Source organism: Neophocaena asiaeorientalis, unplaced genomic scaffold (genome assembly GCF_003031525.2).
Source record: "Neophocaena asiaeorientalis asiaeorientalis breed wild unplaced genomic scaffold, Neophocaena_asiaeorientalis_V1.1 scaffold9, whole genome shotgun sequence".
Taxonomy (NCBI): domain Eukaryota; kingdom Metazoa; phylum Chordata; class Mammalia; order Artiodactyla; family Phocoenidae; genus Neophocaena; species Neophocaena asiaeorientalis.
The window spans coordinates 3,347,967-3,368,981 of NW_020171825.1; the positions used below are offsets into that span (position 1 = coordinate 3,347,967).

Consider the following 21,015-nt stretch of genomic DNA (forward strand, 5'->3'; position numbering starts at 1 on the left):
GTACTCGAGCTGTCAATCAAATAACACAAAGGTGAAAAAAAAAAACCAAGTTCTGCTATTCCGTGCTTTTTAAACAACACTTAGGTGCCCCACCCCAGGGGCTCCAGGGACCAGGGAAATTCCTATTTCTTATTATGTTTACTGGAATCCTCTTCTAGACCTTAAAGTCCTTGGGAACTGGGAATGTCATGTACGTTTCTATGTTCCCCGCGGGGTCCAGCACAAGCACCAGGCAGGCCCAGGCTGTATCCTGCAAAATCAAAAGCTCACAGTCAGGATTGTGTTTTTGGGTAGAAGACGGCAGGAAGCAAGCCTGTTGATGTTACTATTGTCTAACTGAGGGATGTGGATGTAAAATCCCCCTGAGCTGATCAAGGGGCCTCAGCCTGGTTGGCCTGACCCACCCCAGGGAGCCAACAAGGGCCCTGTAGAGAGGTGGCCCCGCAGGGCACAGGCTATGTCTCAGATGGCTGATGGACCCTGAAGAATGAAGGAACTTTACCTACGTGCCTGCTCCCCGCTCTTTCCTATCTCCAAACACCCCAAAGCACAAGGAGGACCGTAAGAAAATGCCTTTTAGGTTTCCAAGGATACTTTTCGTAATCAAAGTCTCTGGAGGTCCAGGAAAGTGGGTGGTTTTGCTAAAGTCCTGCCCATTTCACTGCAGCCAACCCTGGGTAGAGAAAGACACCTTCTCCAGGTTGTGGGAACGCAGGCCTTTCCTGGTAGCTCCAGCAGGCATCGGAAGTGTCCTGAATCAGGCAGTTTCCTTTCTGTGGAGCCCCGTGTGTGTGCACAAGAAGAGCTCATTTCCTCCTATTGGCTTTTGTTTAAATGGTTGCCTTTGATATGGGATGTGTTCCGCTCTCCTTCGAAAGTATCTAAATCCAGGCATCCTTCTCGACTCAGGAGCCACTCCAGTTGGAGTCAGGCCTAACTGGTTTAACTCTAACGGCCTTTCCCTCCCTCCTGCCTTAGATTAAGCAGTTAAGTGCCTGGGGCCCTTAATCCAAACAGAGTTACAGGTCGGGTTCTCCATTGTGCGCACCTGTGTGTGCGCGCATGTATTTTCAAGATAGGCTTGCGCGTGTATGTCTTAACACCTCAGTGCAATTGCTAGCTACCAATCCTCCTCGTTTTGCTTGCTTTCTATAGCATCTGCGGACAGGCACACAGTTGGGTTTTAATCAGTACATTCTGAATGGAGGGAATGAGTCTTTTGAAAATGATTCACAATGAATTTGAAGATTTGCAGATATACGGAGCTGAAGCTAAGCCTTTTCTATCCCAGAGTATCATAAATTTCTCTTTGCACTCCAATCCCTGTTTTTGAATTTCTTTTTCACTTTTCTGTTATTTCTCCCTTGTGTTGATCACATGGACTCTGTACCACACTTCTTTCCTCCTGTTTGTGTGTGACCCAGATCTCATGACCTAGAGCACCAGCCACCATCTAACTTGTGAAAATACTTCTGCTGTTGATGGCTTCTCAGCGGGAAAAAAAAAAAGGACATGTGACATTGAGCCTTGCAACACAGGCAACTGGGTTACTACATCCGGGAAGGAAGGAGCACATGGTTGCAGGAAACACCTTGGAGCAGTCCTTGCTTATTTATTCTCTAAGCAACAAAGAGTCAACCTTTCCTCAGGGACCAAAGGACCAGAATGGACTGGCAGATGTCAGGAGTGTAACCGGGCCTCAGAGGAAATTCATTCATTCATTCATTCGTTCATTTCCAAAAGTTTAAGTTCAGGAATTCAGTCTCCACGTGAGCCAGTTACCATCTGCTTCAACGACCTAAAAGCAGCCTGAGTGGGGACAGAATCAACTCTATCTTTGCCAAAACAGCTCAAGGCACGGGCAGTCACAGAGCTGGGCTAAGGGCTCCACTTTCACACACACGCTGTATGAAACTTCTCGAAAGTGGCTCAGTCCTCCTGTTTTCAAAAGCAACAGCATTCCTTCAGTCCAGGGTAACATGCTCCAGTGTCTTACCATCCTTACCAAATATAAGCCTTCCCCAAAGTCCGGTATAGCATTATTTTGTAAACTATAAAGCCTTCTTGAATTTTGCTGAGAAAACAGTGCCGTCTGTGAGTGATAACAAGACTTTAAGAAATTGCGGAAGTAGTCATGGTGAAGCCCCTACCCTTTCTGGAATTGTTTAGAGGTTATGTAGCATTAATTGGAGATTAGTCCTCAGTAGCTTCACGTTCACCCAGAGAAAGATACCCAAATATTCTGTATTGAGTGTTTCTTCTGTGCCGTAGGGAGAGTTCTTTATATGGGTAATCTCATGCAATCCTAACCACCACCCCAAGAAGTGAGTATTACTACCCTCATTTTAAAGACGAGAAAGCTGAGATTCAAATACATTTTGTAATTTGCTAGAAGTTGCGCATCTAGTCTGTGGCCCAGCCGTAATCTGAATGCAGGGTTTGAATTGTCTCTTAACCTCTGTGCCAGGAGGTCTGTCAGTCCTTTGTGTTCAAATCACTCTGTGGTTTTACAATAAATGCAGATTCCTGGGCCCTACCCCAGACGTCCCAAGTCAGAATCTCAGAGGCTGAGGCCTAGGAATCTGTCATCTGTTTTATTTTTTTAACAAGCTTCCCAAGAGTTTGTGCAGCCAATGAAACCAGGGTTTGGAGTAACTGGTAAGGGCTTTTGAAATGGGTTCAGAAAGAAAACACAACTTCTTTCTTCTCCTGAGGTTAGAGTTGGGTGGGGCAGCGAATGTAGTGCAGACATACGACCTTGTCCCAGTGGCTACAAGAGCTCATTGTGGCCTGGACTGTGGGCATGTTTCTTTTTTACTTAGTTTTCAAGTGGCCCCCAAGCGCGAATAAATAGGCCAATCCATTTTGTGAGACGTGCTGTACATTTTGAGCAGCTAAGCGTAATCGGAAGTATCTGTCCTACAGCAGCTAAACAGCTAAAACTTATTTGCAAAGTCAGGGCACTCCGGATAACTCCCCAGTTGATACACTTCACCCTTCGTCTCTCTCTGCCCGTTGTCTTCATCAGCAAAACTTCTTCTGTGAAGTTGCAGTGAAAAAAGAGCCCTAGCTGAAGGGGTCAAGGTTTAGCTGGCCCCTCTCCAGTACTAAACGACAACTTCACACAAGCATGCACAATCTCTGGGGGGAAATGCATTCTCTCTGTGTCTGTGATAGAAACTTCTGGGTGTATTTGGGTGGATGATGGACTGTGTACTTCTGTAACTATGACTCGTGGCTAATGATCATCTCTAGAAAGGCCTGCCTCAATTATAAAATAGTTTAAGCATTCTATCGTGTCCCATAAACATTTATCGAACGCCTACTTCTTACCGGACATTGGTTCAAGTTTAACTTGCACGAGGATTACTAAAATAAGGAGCTTTAAAGATATTCCACATGTGATATCTCTATTGACAGATTGTTACTTCAGAAAAGAGTGCTAGGCCCACGGATTGTCTTTTTGCTGAACCCAGTGAGATGAAGGAAAAAGCTAAGGAGAATGAGTAAATAACAAAGCAACAACCGAATAACATTGGTACAGCACTTTAGAAAGAAGTGGCAGTCACTGCATTTTAGTTAAGCCTGCAGTGACGCAAAGCTCATCTTTAATTAATAATTGCGGATCGATGCAGTATATTGGCTCACCCCACGATGGTTATTTTGAATAGAGCAGGATTCATTTCACGGCAAAGGCCTCTCGGAGTCTCCCTGGAGAAGCATTTAGACCTCAACTTACACCTTCCTTCAAATATGTCTGATGTTTCCCCCCCTTCCTTTTACAGCAGAATCAGACCTGTTCCCTACAGATTTTCACAAATGATTTCTCCCTGGTGGTCTCAGCCCATCTATCTCTTGCAGCCCAGCCCACCTTCTGACAAACCTACACAGTCTTATGTTAACCCTGCTTCGCCTCCACTTACTTCCTCTCCTTTGATTGCTCTAAATATTCCACACCCCCTCCCTGAAGATTCTGGCTTTCCACTCTCCCGGTACCTGGCTGTTCAGCTGCCCAGTCACCACTCTCTGGCATTATTTTCCATTATCACCTGGTTTTAGGAAACCGTAATTCAAAACACATTCCTACTGTACCATTGATCGGTGTTGTTTCTAGGACATAGTAAGTCCCCTACACACGAACCTTCAAGTTGCGAACTTTCAAAGATGCAAACGTGTGTGCCATCGGCGTCAGGCGTGAGCGACATTGCAGCTTGCCCTCCGTCTCCTGTTGCTGGCGATCCTTCAGCTCTACCGTCTCCCCCCTCCTCTCCCTCCTCCAGTCAGTAACTCTTCTTGCCTGTTCCCTCGATGCCCGCCCCTGGATGCCAGCTGTTGTACTGGACTACCGTGCTTTTCAAGGTACTGGACTGTAAGATTTTAAATGTTTTATTTTTTTGTGTTTGTTTGTTTTTTATGTATTATTTGTGTGAAAAGTATTATAAACCTGTTACAGTACAGTCCTATATAGCCAATCGTGTTAGTTGGGTACCCAGGCTAACTTTGTTGGACTTTACGAATGTGCTCTCAGAATGGAGCTCGTTCATATGTAGGGGACTTACTGGAGTGAATAGACTGATCTCTTCTCACAGACCCAAAGGCAAAGGGAGACACACCCTGAGGCCCACACACCTGTTCCAAGGAGCACCTGCACTCTGAAATGCTGTTGACGTTGGATTTCTTTGCCAGCGGGAGTATGCCTAGGAAATCCTGTTAAATGTAAACCTTCCCCAAGCCTGTGCCATCGACCATTTTCTAGATCACACTTGCTTCCTTAGGGATCTCAATGCCTTTTATGAGTGCAGACACCTCTGTGGATGTATCCCAAATGTACATTTAGCTCTGCACTCCACGGAAGCCATGACCCACACTTCCATGAGGACATTCCAACTTCACTTCAAGCTTCTGATGACCGGAACCAATCTGATTCCCTCCCCCACGCCTTCTGGGGAGCTTCTGTCATTGGCATCATGAATGTTCCTGCAAACTCACTTCACCCCCCCTTTTCCCTCGGCTTCCACAAGTCCTGCCCACGATCTTAGGACGCTGCCCTTGTACCGGTGCCTCGCCTCCCGCGACGTTGCATCGCCACTATTCCAGCTCACGCCTCCGTGACTCCTGGGTGCCTGTGGTTCTTGGCTCTAAACTGCGCTCACAGAATTATCTCCCTCAGGTAGTGTCTGACGCCATCACTAATCTGCTCACAAACATTTGGTGGCTCTCTGCTGCACTCTGGATAAAGTTCAAAACCTATAGCTTGGCATTCAGGGTCCTCCAAGCATTTCAGCTCTGCCCCTGAGAGTACTCCCTAGACTCTGCCCCCTGCTCCGCGGACACCTGCACGGGTGCCCCCAAGTGCATGCACCGTGGTCCTGCCCTGCCTTCACACGCTGGGTCAGAGGCTGTATCTTCCAGGAAGCCCTCCTTGCCTCACCTGGACAGCAGTTAACCTTCTGCAAAGACACCTTACACCCCCCTTGTGGCACGGATTACCTTCACCAGGGCGATTTATTTGTACATTTTATCTGTTATTCTAGAGCATAAATTCCATGAGAAAAAAGGAAATGAGGAAAACTGAAGACGGTGACCTTTCACACAGCATTCTTTTTCTCCGCAAACTTTTCTGTAGCCAAGAAAACTTCACTAAGTAGAACACATTTGCTCTGGCCAAGCAGGTGAAGATAAAATTAACAATGATTCTGTCTCTCCCACGGACACTGGGGCTTTCACAGTGTGCAGGGCACTTCCGGTACCTTGTTTCACCAAATCATCACAAAAATCCTGAGACGTGTCACGATGATCTTGATTTGTGCCAACCAGGAGATCAAAGCTCCAAGTGTCTTGGTAACTTTTGTTCATCCTAAGCGGGGGAGGCCAGGGTTCAAATCCATGTCAACAATGCGCAAGCTGTGGCTTCTGGCCATCCTCAGCCACCCTTATTTATCTTTTGAGACCTGCAGTCCCCCGAAAGGGCAAAGGGCACTGTCATGTGTGGTCTCCAGGGTGTCCCTTCCTCCCACTAGTCTTGACTGCCAAATAGGATAAAAAAAAAAAACCCAAAACCTTTTAAGCAAAACTTTCATGTGTTTGTAAAACATAAAAACAGGGAGAGAAAAGTAGATGATTTGTACACCATGACCAAGTGGCCTTATTATTACTATCATGATTACCATCATCACGATCATCGTTATTATTTAACACCGATGACTTCCTTTCAAGTTTGCATTTGAAGCATTAACTTCCACTGGCCCGGGGGCAGGACGTTATAGGGCTTCATGGTTCCTGTTATTAGTGGGAATGGAGCCCCACTTCGGAAGCCCGGAAGTTTAGGAGAGAAACAGATAAGGTGGGGAGACGTGAGTGGAAATAAAAGACGGAAACAGGGGTACCTTCTGACTAGTTCTTCGTTTATCTGATAACAGGCAGTACCCGGCGGCCAGCTACATTTAAACATTTTTTCTTACAGGCAGGAAAGACTAAAAGACCTAGCCCCTTATCCTAAGTGTCCAGCTCGCTGGATTCCACCAAGTGAACACATTGGGTAACCCACACCCGGACTGAGAGGTCACGTCTTAGCAGGACCCTGGCTGCCCCTCCGGCGTCTCTCTGGGTCATAACCTCCCTTTCCGCAAAGGGTGAGCCCTCTCCTCAGCTAGCCACTACGTCTAACTAGCTGGCTCCAGGTGAAGTTAACCCTTTGTTCTGGCCAGGACAGCGTGTGTGTTTTGAGAAGACTTTTCTGGTAGCAACTGCTATTTCAAAGCGGAAAAAAAAAAAAAAAAGTGTGTGTGAGGGAGTAGTTTTGTGTGTAGGAGAAAAGTGTTTCTAATTTTCCATCCTGAAGATGTGAGGGGAAGAAGGGAGATGTGAAGGAGGGAAATAAGTCAGAAAACGCAGCCTCGCTCTGCTTTCCCCATTAGAAGCTGGAAGCATTCCAGCGACATGCCATTTTGAGAAAGGAAGCAAGTGGAATCGCCCTTCCCTACCTGCCTCAGCTTGGCTGGAGCAGGCCGGCTCCTTTTTCCCAAGCCTCTGGATACGGGGCTAGGTCTCTGATTATTATTTCATAGCACAGTGTTCACTAGAAGCCTGATACCGTACTGAACATATGGTTTTGATTCCTTTTTTTTTTTTTCGGTTTTGAACCAGAGAGCAAGATGGAGAGTGTCACAACCCTAACTCCAGGATTTGCTGGTCTTGCCAAACTGTAAGGTGAAACTAACTCCAGATCGATGCCCATCCTGCTGTAGCAGCTGCGGTGGGTCGGGGCAGGGGGGCACCCACTGAGGACCAGGGGCTAAAACGCGGCGGCACTGACCCCAGACTGCTGACCTGACAAAACACGCAGGCCCTGTCCGAGCTTCTCTGTTACTCTCCGCGCTCATTCTCAAGCTGGAAGGAAGGGATCAGAACGTCAAATAAAAATCCACAGCCTTGGGCTTCCCCGGTGGCGCAGTGGTTGAGAGTCCGCCTGCCGATGCAGGGGACACGGGTTCGTGCCCCGGTCCGGGAAGATCCCACATGCCGCGGAGCGGCTAGGCCCGTGAGCCATGGCCGCTGAGCCTGCGCGTCCGGAGCCTGTGCTCCGCAACGGGAGAGGCCACAGCAGTGAGAGGCCCGCGTACAGAGAAAAAAAAAAAAAAAAAAAACATCCACAGCCGCAGAACAATTAACTCAGGACGCAGCGTGTATCTGGCTAAGGGGACGATTATTAACTCGGGGATCCACAATGTTTGAACCGCAACCATCTCCAACTTCACCTCTTGGGTTGTCAGCCCGGCATTGTTTCCCCAAATCACCACTCCTCTCAATTATTTTGTCTGATCAATTATTTAGTGTGGTCTGGGTTATATGCCATCAATTTTACCCTGAGGGGGGAAAAAGTTTCTTGCTCCCTAGTGGTCAGCTGGAAAATTTGTAGGTTTAATTAAAAAGGCAAATTTTCAACAAGGCAAAGAGTGCTGGCTGGGTTTAGAGGATTAGTGAAACTAGCAGTAAAGAAAAAAAAAAAAAAGGCAGTGTTGTGATAGAGTAGGGGGGCCTGGGGACCTTCAGGTTAATTATCAACCTGGGAATTTTCCTAAGAAAAACTGGAGGGCTTATCTCAACTCAAGCTTTAAAGCCTTAGAACAGGCTTTCTCTAGATGAAACCTGGCCAGTTAGTCGGGAAATGGTTTACCAGCCTTCCCTGCCTCCCTTTGTTTGTTCAGGGAGGCCCTGAGTAGGCCCGGGCAGAACTGAGGGAGAAAATCCTTCCTGGTTTCTTTCTCCCACTCAGAGGAAGGAGGGCAGGTTAGTGCAGCCTGCTGTTGACTGGAGCTGGGATTAATTAGTTCCTTCGGTGACCTTGGCATCTACTGATGGCAGAGTGTGTCTCTAAGCCGCTGAGGACTATGCTGAGAGCCGCAGAGAAACTCTGGAAGACTCAGAGCTACTGCTAAAACGATTGCCCTTTTGTCGTGCCAGAAGACAAACGCAACAAAACAAAAGGAAACCCAAAACACGTACTTTACCTCTGAAAACTGCCTTAAGGTGGTATTCAAGTTGCGTGAACATTATCATTTATCTGTCTTTCTATCATCTATCTATCAATCAATCTACATCTGTGTATATATACTCATCTATATAGCTATCTATTTGTGTATACATTTATCTATATCTTTATCTACCTATCTCTATCTGTATATATAAATATTAATCTGTATCTATAACCATCTATTTATACAGTAATCTAAAGCTATCTATAGGTGTATCTTTATTAATCTCTATCTATGTGAGTGTATTATATAGATATATATATATTAATCTATATCTATTTATCTATTTCTTATCTATCTCCCATCTATCTATCCATCTATCCACCTATCTATCTATCTATCTATCTATCTATCTATGGGTGGTTTTGCAAGTCAATGCCCAGGAACTTACCAGGCATTTCCAGAGGTGCCTAGAGCCTACTGTTGGAACGGAAGACAATTTTCAACCCTTCTGTGCAGTTGGGGAAGCTGTCTGTCCCTCCCCCGCTTCACCTCCATCCATCACCTTTTCCCCACTGTGCTCAGGCCTGAACAGAGCTGAGGGAAAATGGAGAGCCCCACCCCCTTCTCTACCACAGCTGGTTCAAGGTTCAAGTACAACACCAATATGGGTCAGCAATGCGACAAAGCTGCCGGAAAAACTGTGTATCTTCAGTTGCACAAATAAAGTATTCTTTCCTGAAGATAATAGGCAGTGCCCGCTGCTCCTATCAGAGAGAGCTTGTTTGCTATCTTTAAATATGGGAAGGGGCTCGTCTGCCGAAGGGGCATTTGACTTGCTTAGGGTCAATCCAAAGGCCTGAACAAGGGCTGAGCACTGAAGGTCATGGGGAGTCACATCTCGTTTTAGCACAGGGAAGAATTTCATAACAAAGCGCTACGGTTTGTTTGCATCGTGGGGTCGTGACTAGCCGGCACATAGAGATGGATGAACAGCAGTTAGAGTCTGCTTGGCAGGACCGTGGCAGAGGGTAGACGCGAATTGTGCCAGGTAGTCCCGCCAATTCCTTCCATCTTGGGATTCCCTTCTGCTTTTCATCGCACAGTTGTGGGTTTCGTCAGTTGGGTGGCTCTCGGAGGGGCGATCGGAATCTGGTGGGGTGTGCGAAGTTCCTCTGCCAACCCCGATGTCTCCTCACAGCTCACCCTCCTGATACCTGAGCACCCAGAGGAGCAGAGACGCGCAGCAGGTCACAGGAAGCAAAGAGTTAAAAAGGCCAAAGCTCCGCGTGGGTTCGGTAGCCCCAGAGGCAGCGAGTCCCTTTGAGCCTGCCTCTTATTTGCAGCTTAGCTGCAACCAGGAACTTTGAAGAAAAGAAACAGGGAAACTCTGGAGATAGGGTTTGTTTTGTTTCCTGAGGGGACGGTCTTTATGGTGGATGCCAGGAAGCTGATACTTCAGGGTTCAAGTGATGGGCTTCCTCAGGGGCAAATAAAGAGTCCTTTCTACCAGCTAAGAGTCAGGTGTGACGAGAACCCCAGAGACATGGGGCATCTGTGTGCCATTTGGGAGGGGTGCCAGGTACAGCCTTGGCAGAGAGAAGAGAACCCGGGGAGAGAGGTCATGGGTCAGCTCAGGAGCCAGCAGAGTAAGGGAGAAGGAGAGCCTGCAGTGCCACGATGGTCAGGAGATGCAGCCCGAGAGGTGGAACACGCGCCCCCGCCAGAGAACGGGAGACACGTGTGAGTGTAAACAGCCCTGCACGAGAACAGGGAAGTCGATGGCAAGGAAAGGGGATTTCTAAGTCCTCCTAGAGGGTAGCAAACCACAGCCACATAGAGCATCTCACTTTCACACAGGCCTCACAGCTGATAATGAGCGTGTTATCAATTGAAAGTATCTAGAAGGCACCTCGGACGAGATCTTTCTTTAAGCATCTTCCTGCACACCTGGACACACGCACACAGACACACGCAGAGGAGATTCAGGAGTAAGGAAAAGGCCCACTAATCACAACAAATAATGAAGATGATGCTCTAGCTGTCCCTGGAGATTTCCCAGGTCCCTTTGTGAGGAGGAACTCATGGCTAAAACTGAACTCATGCCTGCCCAGGCTGCCAGGAATTGCTTGTTTGTGTTCTATTTAACCGTTTAGTGAATTCTGCTAACAGTACGTGCAAATGAGAGAGAAGTTTTCCCGAAGCAAACCCCTTTTGTTGCTACCCCCAAGTAAGCACGGTTGGAAAAGGTCTGGGTGTTCGGAAACCTGCCAACTGGAGTTTCACCCCCTGCTCTGTGTCACTTGTTCATGTGTGACCTTGGTAAGGAACTCAGCCTCCTGGGACTTTATTTTCTTTGTAGAAAGGCTTAACTGAGTTGATGTACATAAAGCTCTCAGCAGAGGGCTTGGCATATAGTAGACACTCAATAAATACTTGTTTCCTTTCAGTCCTAAAAGGTTATTGGTAAATTAAAAATGCATAAAAATACCGGTCGTCTTGTGTGTGGGCTAAAAGGGCATCTGGGCAGGGAAGACTTTCCCTAATTCTGGTTAGCGGGACCCCTGGTTCTAGGAGAGAGGGGGCCACATGCTGGACATACAGAAAAATGAAGTTCTCGAGGGCAGGGAAGGCAGACGGACATGAAACAAGATCTAAGACTGTCCACAGTTTCACTGAAGCCACCACCTGCGACAGCTGTCGTTTCTCTTAACGTCTTCACTCGTAGCATGAGACTTTACAACTAGCATGTTTAAACAAATGTGGTTTTAATTGCACATAACTTCCTCTACACTCTTCCTATTCTTTGGAGGAAATGAGGGGAGAATTAGAGCATCCTAAGGGAAATGCTGGGTTTGTCAGAGTTCCCCGAAGTAACCTGCTGAGGCTGTCAGACTCGCTGGCTCCAGCTCCAACCACTGTCTAGAGGGAAAAGTCTATGGCTGATTTTGAACACATATATTTGGTAGGAAAAGATATCTCTGGAGCAGACGTGGAAACAGACACACTAGCCTTCCCTGGAGGCAGTGAGCAAATCTTTTTGGGAATTGGTGAGAGTCTGTGTCCACAGAGAAAACGGCCATCGCGGGCACGGGGCGCCATCCACAGACCTGCTGCTGTGGCCACAGAGCTGCTGGAAACTGCTGGAAGGCTCACCTTCGTGGCCTCCACCACAGCAGCTTCGGTGCAAGGCTTGCAGGATAAGTCGGCTCGACCTCTGCTCCACTCTTGGGCCCGGGAAGCCTGGAAAGGCCTCCTGGATGGAGGAAGCAGGTCCTGGCCCTCAGCCCCACAGAGCCTCCTTTAAAATCATCTGAGACCCGGAGGCCCACCGCCGTCTACGTTAACGCCAGCAAAGCCTCCAGGGCAAGCAACAAGCATCATCTTCATCTGGGAGGAATGCAGGATCTCGGCCCCCGCTCCTGATCTACCGAATCAAGACCCTACAGTTTGAATTCGATCCCCAGTGGTCTGCTGTGCACACGGAAGTGTGAGGAGTGCTGTTCTGGCTTGCTCACTGTAGGCATGACGGTACTTTCTCATTGCCTTCAGAGTAGTCCTTACAGCTGGGTTCAGCTGACGCCTGCTAGAGCCAGCAATGAATGGACCCTAGGTCTCTGACAACAGGTCAAAGGCCTGTTCCTAGGTCTCTGACAACAGCAATATCTCCAAGCACTCTGGAATGACTGTCCTAACCACTCATACCCTCAAAATGTATATTTTGAGATACAGATGCACACCTCTTGATCAACAATTATTGTTGATTTTAAATGCTTTCTTTTGGTTATTAGTGAAGAGTTACTTTTTAAATAGTCAAATATCTATGTCTGTATCTACATGAAAGACCCAGGTGGGGAGCTCTCCTTATCCGCCGATACTCCGTGGCTCTCACCATGGCATTGAGTTGATATTGGCCTCCACGAGGACCATGGGCTGAGCACTCGTGTCAGAGAGGGTAAGCCCCGGCAGAACAATGCAGCACAGGAGCCATGGAGGCCGTGGTATGGTGTGCAGCAGTCTTGGTTACTTATTTTTTGATTGACAGTTTTGCTCCTTTGTGGGTATTCGTTTTCCCGATTCCTTGCTGGCTCTTATTCTCTCTGGGCCCGGGCAGTCTTCCCCAAGGCTCATCCTTGGTCATCTCCCCGTCTCCATTTATGTTCCCTTCTTCTTGGAGGCAGTAAGCACTCCTGGCCTCAACAATGGCTTCAACACAGGTATGTCTCAGTTTACGTTTGCAGCCTGGTGCCTAAGCTGTTCTCCATTTCATGTTGTCAGATGTCTACGGATGACCCACTTCGATGACCCATCGTTAGCTAAAACACCATTACCAGGACTCAAAACTCAAAACTCATCCTCCCTCCCTCCCCTGACCCCATTCCCATGATGGGCCCCTTTTTCCATCTACCCCTATTTTCTGTTAGGGTCCCATAGATATTTCTCCTGCTAGAAACTCCAGTGTCACTTTGGCTCTTCTGAGCTCTCACTAGCCTCTATTATTTTTCCTTCAAGACATCTTTTAGATTTGCCCTTGTCTCCTCCATCCTCACTCGGCCATTCTAAGCCAACTCCTTCCCACACGATGCCTGAAATATTGCAGAAGTTTTCCGGCCAGTGGCATCACTTGTTACAAATTTTCTAACCTCTAACCTGATCTCACAAGTTCAATTCAATCCTTATAAAGCATTAGACGTGATGCTGTAGGTAACAAATGAAACTCTTCCACGTGGCTCTTTAGTTCTCCCAGAGTCGCACTCCCCGACTCTGTCTAAACTTATTTCCACACTGAAAAAATGCTTCTTTTCCAGCATTTAATCCCTATTCTTCAAAGTTCCACACTGGCCCCTACATTACATCATGCTGTTCCTCCCTTCTAGAGATAATCTTCCTTCCTCTATTTTTGACTATTGTCCTCTCCAAACTTTTTAGATCATATATCCCCATCAGAAAAATACTTTCGTGCAGGAACAACCATTATAAGGTTAGTTACTTATTTATAAATGTTATACTTGCCTAACAATACTAATATGCTACATACATTGTCACGCGTGTGAAACGTGACATTTTAAAAGGACGGGTTAAATAACATATAAGATGTAATTTCAACTATTTCCTTTCCTCACGGAGATGATGGCCTTGCCCTAGGCTTGGGGTGTAAACATCCCATTGTAGAAACACTGATCTAGAGACAGTACATCCATAGAGAGCTAGAGGAAGTATCTCTTCCTCTTCGGAGCCTTATCTAGTACTCCAACCCAAAAGGAGTTCCACTTTCCTGAACTCCCAGAGCATTGAAAACTACAGGCAGTAAATCACTGACATAATAGATACTTCACCAATCCTTTTAAGTTGATTAGGTGAAGCTCGTATCTCGGATGCCCGAAATAGATAGATTTTTAAAAAGTAATTCAATATCTTAATCAAAACATACTGTCTTCCCAAAATTGCCTGGGTTGAGCTCTAGTCCAGTATGCAACATCCATTGCAAGAAAACTCCAAGTCAGGCTGCAGTGTCATTTCATTTAAAGACCGTTTGATCTCGTTGAATATCATACACACAGATTCCCACAGTTTTGAGGACCAGCTTTTCCGCTGTTTGGCTGGTGAGATTTTTAACCTCACTCAAATTGGGTTTTTATTTAATTTTTCAGATGGGGACACATAGGGGGCTTTGTGGCCGTTAAAAGAGATGGTAAGCATAAAAACAGAAATGATATATGAAGTAAGATGCTAGTGTTATTACATTCAGTATTTATACATCATAATGTAAACTATATAAAGCACATCTGAGATTTCTAAAATAATCGGCCTCCTACCTTCACCTTGAGCTTTCTTTCTGCAAGTAAATTATTTTTATTTCCTCTATTTTATTTGCTCAGCTGAAAACAGGGTGCTGCCTCCCTATAGGATTTGGAGGTATGATCGGGCCTGAGTTTAAATCCTGGCTCTGCCAGATACCAGCTGTGGGATCACGGGTGTGTTCCGGAAACTTTCAGAACTTCTATTGGCCAGCGTTAACTTTGCGGGGAAAACATTAACTTCATGAAGTTCTTTTAAGGTTCGAAATACACAAGATATGTGTGTTAAGCACCTAGTTTATAACACATGCCACTAAAATATTAATTTCTGCCCCAACCCCTTTAACAGGCTTAAGAGAACTCAGTGAGGTGCTCTAATGGGCAAATGGACTACTTTGAATTTTGGGTTCATTGTTGACTATGGTTCTTCCCTGACCTGTGAGCCTTTTACAACCATTTACGATTGTTATGTTCTAGAAGCACCTCCTTGCCAGTCATAGCCAGACTCACGTTGCCACTGTGTGCCTGGGTTGGGGCATGAAACTAGTGTAGGTTTTGTCTCCTAATGACTTCTGAGCAGTCAGAGCTGGGAAAGCGAAGCCAACCAACCTCTCCTGCTCTGCTGCCACATCCAGACTGCCTACTGTACTAGTTTTGAAGCGTAGTTGTCCAAGAAAGCATCTGGGGACAGGAGAAGGTGACACGCATACTTGTAACCAGGAGCACTTGTGTCTCCTGGTTTTCTAAATTCAAATCCAACACTGAAAAAAATCAATGAATACGAGTTTTTAAAATCCGGTTTATAACTCATCTCCGCCAGAAGCTTTACCTAGTACATCCTCACAGGCATGCTCTAATCTTAGGCTCCCAGTTTTTAACCCTCTGTTTGAACTGTTAATTGAGATAAAGTCTGTGAAAGCTCTCTGTAGAGGGTACAGAACTATACATATGCTAATTATCCTTCTGATGGCATTTGTGTGCTGAGCTGCTCTTATCTTGTTTGTAAAGTGTCTTGTGCCCCAGCTAGTGTGGATTGCAAACTGCTCAGGCCCAGGGACCTGCAGTGTCTTCCATGCCTCCTGCCTCCTTCTGCTGTCTTCTGAGATGACTCACTCCCCCAGAGTTCTTCTCTGGCAACCAGCTCGCCTCGATGCTCCTAGACCTTAGAACCTGCCCATCTGCCTGCCAGGACCCATCGCTGAAAAGAATTCTTGAGGCTCCCTTACACCCTCAGTCTCCTCTCCCAGCTCTTCCCAAACTTGTGGCTTGTCTGTGCCCAGAGCACACACATTAATTTTGATGTCAGGGTGAAAAACAAAGCAAAACAAAAACTCTGTGTTTAAAAAGGGAAATAGATTTTTTTTTAAAGTAACTGTGCTTTTAAAAAAGAGTTGTGTGTGTCGGGGTGGTGGAGCTTAACCCTCCAGGGTCAGGAATCAGGTTTCCTTGCTGGGATGGGGACGGTGAGATCTCAGCCACCCCGAGGCTCAGAAGTGTGGGAGAGGGTCTAGGATTTCCTTTTGCAGATTGATGGCTAAGATCCTTTTGGACGATGCACCCATATTCCCCAGTCATTTCGGGGCTCTCTCCCGAGGCTCAGAAGTGTGGGAGAGGGTCTAGGATCTCCTTTTGCTGATTGATGGCTAAGATCCTTTTGGACGATGCACCCATATTCCCCGGTCATTTCGGGGCTGTCTCTCAGCTTGCTGAGAAGGGGGAATGCTCTCCACAGCCTCATAGTTTGGATTTGCGGAGGCAGCATTCTCATACGTCTGTCGCTGATCGTACATCATTATATGTTATTTAAACAGTATTATGCTGAGAAATATAGTAGAGGTGAAGAAATTACAGAGTTGAAACTCAAAATTCCTTCTCTTATACCTCCCCCAAACGCCAAAACTGTCTCAAACCTACAATTCATGTTTGATGGTTAACAGTGTTAAATTAATGTTAGCCAATAAAGTTATTATTAAAGTCTTTGAAACTTACAATTCTGCATTGTTTCTTTCTGTCCTACATTTTGCACATACTCAGAGTTAGCTATTAGGTAATTGACTTGTTCTAACCAAATGGCAAAAGCCAGGGGAGCCAAGAGGTGTTTAATAAACACTTGTTGACTGATTGATGGAATATACCGACCTAGGACCTCGGAGACAATGCAGTCTTTGTCAGAGCACTAAGGTAAATCAGTGGGTCCACTTTTATTACCAAGCGTTTCTGCCATATTGAGGGGAGCAGGCCAGCCGAAAACTTATCCATCAGCACTGTGGCTCCGGATCACAGAAGAAACCCTATGGCCTCGCCTTTCACACCTATGTTCACCCTCAGCAACGGAGCGGGGACCAGCTTCAGCTCAACGAGGCTGAGCAACTGGAGGCATGGCCTGATGCAGACCAGCCATGACGCCACCTTGAGCCCCTTACTATGAATATTATCACAGCTGCAACTAACAGTTTGTGCACATTAAACAACAAAAGAAAACAACCAAAACCAAGAAACAACTGAGCTGAGTAGAAATCTGGAGGTAAAAAACAGTATTGCAACTAATTGACAAAGCCCAGCTAAGTCTTCCTGCATCGTTCTTCTGAAGTAAAGCAGAGCATGAAGTACCAAGCTCCTTGCTCCACCCGGCAGGGGACATCTGTGCCCATCTGGTTCCTTCCAGAAAGTATGCCTGGGCACATGACATCTTTACTTCTCTTCACAGCCACTTCCTCTCTTTCTTTGCTGGGCCTTCAGGGTGGGCCTCAGGCAGGTTTTATGAGAGGAGCTAAGTGTCCTGCCCCTGTGCTGCTCTACCCCCGGGCTTCCGGGCTCCCCTGGCCTGCCTTTGGACCTACAGCTTTCTCGTGACTTTGCTCCGGGCCGACGTTGATGCCTCACACCTCCCTATCTTTCCATAACGCCCCTCGCCCCCCTGCCCACCTGCTCCCCAGAGATGCCAGCTTTCTCTGCCTGACACGGCAGTCACAACTGTTTCTGACCTACCAGCTCTCCTGTGCGGCTGTACCTGGAGCTACTCAAGACCCCAAACTATGTTTTCACAACCAACAGGTCCTGCAGGTGTCCCACCTCTTCGTTAATCAGAATCCTTTGCCACTTGCCACGTGGCCAGCCTCCTTCTATTTTGATAATATGTTTTGTCATCTTGGAAAATGTAAACAAATCAGTAGGCCTTCCCATTTTTTTTTTTTTCTTATTGACGTCTCGTTGACATACAATACCCAGCTTTTCTCGTTACCGGTAGGAAAGTGCAGGAAGAAAGGAAGAGAAAACGCATGCAAGCCTGAACCTTATCAGTCTCCCATAAGGAAATCCCTCAAACTCAGCATCTGAATCCGCTCCTCCCAATTCTTGCTTGGAAGCGTGAGTACCTGATCTTGAATCTCTGTGGCACTCCCCGAGCGGGACTGGCTGGTAGCCATGTGATATTGATTTGTGTTTACCATAGCAACGGCAAATTAAAACAACTAGCAGGGAGAAGGCAGGCTGTTAACCAGTAACGCTGCACAACCAGTTAGATTTCACAAGCGTGTTTGTCTCCTTTCCTCTCATTCTCTCTCTCATTCACTCCACTTGCGCACATGTAATACCAAAGTCAAAGAAAAAAGCACTAAATGCTTTGGGCACTGCAAGGCCTGTGTCTGAAGGGTCTGGTTTGCACAGTTTCTAGTATATCGCACAAGATCCATGGAGAAAATGCACACAGCAATGCTCTGATCTCCTTGGAAATTGCATGCGTTGGTCTAAGGATAAATATCCCTAGAAAACGTACATGAACATGAAGTAGATTGAAGCGTTCTGTATATATGACTATATATCTTAACACCCTAAGGCATTTACCAGTTTCACTAATAGGGAGGTTTTATCCCTTTGTACTTTAACTAGCTCACTGTGTCAACAGACAAACAACTTTTTTGTGTTTTTTGGATGCAAGGTCAAGACCTCTCAAAATGCTAGAAGTATGAAGGAAAGTGTAGCAAGTATTATTCAATTCTATTAAGAGAGAGAAAAATTGAGATGGGTGCTTGCTTGAGGCTACACAACACAAGCAGTCCTAAAGAGGATGCAGACAAGGACTGGGAACTCCCGAGAACTCCAAGCTGTTCTAACGGAAATTCTTTCTGAAAAGCCGCCTTATTAAAAACTAACCATCCCCTGATCGCGACGACCAAGGTTGCCACTTGTGACACGGGATGAACAGCCTGCAGTACTGGACTGCCCTTCCTTGGGTCCATCTGCACGAGGACACGGTGCTCTTTCTATCAGAGCGGCTGTTCCCACCATCACGACCAGCCGCGAACCCGGTGGCATAACCTGGGCCCTAAAAAGTGGCTCTGGGGGAGCTAGGAATGGGGCCACGGGGACTGTCTGCCCAGGGGGCAGTGCTGGGCTGCACTGAGGGGAAGTGGGACCAGAAGCAGAGCTGTGCTCCACTCCCTGCCGCTTCCAGTCAGCACGGCCAGGGTCCTGCAGAAAAACCGCCCTGACCTGCCCGACATGAGGAAGCAGGTAGGAGAAGGTGCCCTATTTCTGCTGGAGGTCGGTTTAGGGTTTAGAAAGGACGGAAATATGAAGACCTAACTCAAGACCTGCCAAGTGACAGTTAGAACGTTCCTAGCCAGGACATAAAAAAATATTCCTCTCTACGAGCTTGAATAAAAAACACACAGCAGAAATAGTTGGGAGATGACGTCAGAAGTTCTGGGCTAGTGTCCTGCACTTCTCCTTGAAAGTAAAAACAGTGGGTCTGGAAGAATCTACGTGGCATTGCCCTTATTTAAATGAGTACTTCTACGGCTTCTTCCAAAACAGGCAAGCTAGCTGAAGAAACTTCATCTTGTGTACAGGTTATAAGAACCTCTTTATCTTTTTACTTTTTTATCCCCAAAATGCACATATGACTCAATTAACAAATATCTTTCCACTTAACCTTTGTCTTTTCAAAGGCCAGTGATGTTTCTTGAACAACATTCACGGTGGTGATGGTTACGCAAGTCAGATTTTTTTTTTTCTTTGCTTCAGTGCTTGCTAACTATTCTAAAAATGTTACACATTTATTGTAAACATATGCTTCTGAGGCCTAACAAAAAAGCACAGTTTCCTCATGCCTGGCAGAAATTTAAAACGGAAAAGGGCAGAAAGAATTCTTTAACAAATATATCCTTTCCTTCTCTTGGGCCAAGCGTGTTAAAAATAAATCTTCTCCATCATTTCTCACTGCTGCTTCTCGGCTAGAAAGTTGATATGGTTCGGCACAGTGAAAACACAGCTTTAAAAGCTAGCCTGCCCTCATTAAATTATTCTGCTGGCTGTGTGTTCTCATTAAAAATGCATAAAGATCAGATAATTGCAGTAAGCATTATTAACCCAGCTTTACTTTTGAATATAATGGTTCCACTTTTAAGCTGGAAACAAAGGCTCAGACATGCCAGAAAAAGAAATGTAAACATTGAACTACAGTATCAAAAACTTGTCAGAAAGCTACCTCTTGCTGGCTTGTTAAAAATGTGCTTTTGAAACTCAGTTAAAGCCGTGGCATTGTAGAGCTAGGTAGGTCCCTAATTTCCAATAAGTAGACGTAGTTCTTGGGCTAAATGTCCAATTGATAATTATTTACCGTGAAGTTTTTTTTTTTCTTTTTCTTAATTACGAGTCTGTTTTCAAATAATAGGATCAACGTAAACTTTATTTATTCGGGAGCTAACTACGACAGTATGAAAATTTTCTAGAACAAGAAAATAACAATGCTCCCAAGAATTCAAACGGTTTTTGTTGAGTAATCAATGGATCTATTCTTCGAATAAAAACTCGTTTTATGCCTCACCCCAGACAGGCAGCATAGATCCACGCTTTGCCATTTCTCTTTCTCGAATCAAAATGTTACGTAAAACTCCAGGGTCCCCCCTGCAAGTATTACATTTGAACTAGTGGAATCCGGTTTCCCTGGCTTCCCTAAGCAACATACACGGAATGCAGCATACTGCAGCAAACTCTTTAAACATTCAGGAAAAAAAAAAAAAAAAAAAAAAAAAAAGGGGGGGAGGCTGTCCCCAAAAAAAAAAAAAAAAAAAAAAAAAAAAAAAAGAAGGGGGGGATGATTTCCCTACCTTGTTTAGCTCTGCCTCTCCTTTCCTTTTACAGTAACCCCAGGAACATCTGGCAAAATCAAGCGGCCGAGGCTTCTCCGCTGCATCATGGGGAAGAAATTTCCATGTGAATAGTTCTCATTCCCTGTTTATTGTACTCTGAGAGCCGTCTGCCGTATCTGGAAAATTTTGCCTTCAGATGATGAAGCAAAGACAGTCTAAACTCTGTTGCTGTAAGCTGCAGCCCTTCCTTCCGACAAATCCCTCCCAGCTGTGAGCAGCCAATCCCCAGCAAGTTCGTCAGCCCTACTCGTCTGAAACTGGCCCTAATAGGATGACTGACACAGCAACACAGCACTTGCAGTGTGTGAAAACAGTGCATCCATACTGATGAAAGAGGAATTTCCCTCTCAGAAGAAAGCAATCAGAGCACCAAGACAAAGTGGCACATAATTGGCAGAGCAGAGAGAGGGGTAGCTCCGGAAAACACCCTTTAAGACAGCCAGCCCAAAGCTTGTGGCTGCATTGTCAATACTTTGGAAAACAGAAAACTCTGCACATTTAGGAAAAATCCAGCTTGTACATGAAACTGAAGTCGTTACCCCATTGGACAAAGCATATATTTTTTTAAAAGGAAAACAATTCGATGTCTGC

General features: G+C 46.0%; 1 protein-coding gene across 4 annotated transcripts in view; it reads right to left on the reverse strand.

Annotated features, from left to right (window-relative positions):
- MBNL2 (muscleblind like splicing regulator 2) overlaps positions 1-20,599 on the reverse strand; it is a 151,884-nt gene extending 131,285 nt beyond the window's left edge. For all 4 annotated transcript variants that reach the window (XM_024739648.1, XM_024739656.1, XM_024739632.1 and 1 more), the window contains exon 1: positions 20,383-20,599. The gene's annotated coding sequence lies outside the window, so the exon portion shown is untranslated. The remainder of the gene's footprint in view (positions 1-20,382) is intronic.
- Positions 20,600-21,015: the final 416 nt, after the last annotated feature.